We start from the raw sequence: 663 nt of genomic DNA on the forward strand, positions 1-663 counted from the left end.
CCCTCACAGGGAAGAGCTTCTGCCTCAGAGCTCATCTCAATCTCCCCCCGGCAGGTTCAAGCCATTCCCCTTGTCCTGTCCCTACAGGCCCTTGTCCAAAGCCCCTCTGCAGGGGAGGGGACTTCAATAATATTTATATTGCTATGTAATCATGTTAATCCCCAGGTGGAGCTGGTGCTGCTGCAGGAGTGCAGGGCACAAACCTGGCCCCTGGCCTGCGCTGCTACAACCCCTCTGCCAATATTGGCCTGAGGATTAGCCGAGGCAGTGCTGTTGCTGCAGAGCAGCGTGCTGTGGTTGGGAGCTTCCTGGGCCTGCAGCAGGGCGAGGGGGCAGCAGGACGGGGATGACCTTCTCTGACAGGTGCTTTAAAAGCTGTGAGAGCAAAGTGTCAGGAGGAAAATTCTTTGTTGCCCACATGTTGGTGCAAATTACGGGTCACCCAGCCCAGGCCGTGTCCTCAGGGGTTAAAGAGGGGGCGACCCAGGCAAGTCCCTCTGAATTACATCATATCTCATGAAGCTCAGGAGCAGGTTTGTGTTCCTTCCATGCTGCTCTGCACAAATCCCTCTGAGCAATTCCTTGTGTGTGGGCAAAGGCAGTTGTGTAACTGCCAGCCTGGGGCACGCTGTCCATCACCACTGTGCCTGAGAGAGCAGCACT

This window comes from Nestor notabilis, unplaced genomic scaffold, assembly GCF_000696875.1.
Source record: "Nestor notabilis isolate BGI_N333 unplaced genomic scaffold, ASM69687v1 scaffold11869, whole genome shotgun sequence".
Classification (NCBI taxonomy): Eukaryota; Metazoa; Chordata; class Aves; order Psittaciformes; family Psittacidae; genus Nestor; species Nestor notabilis.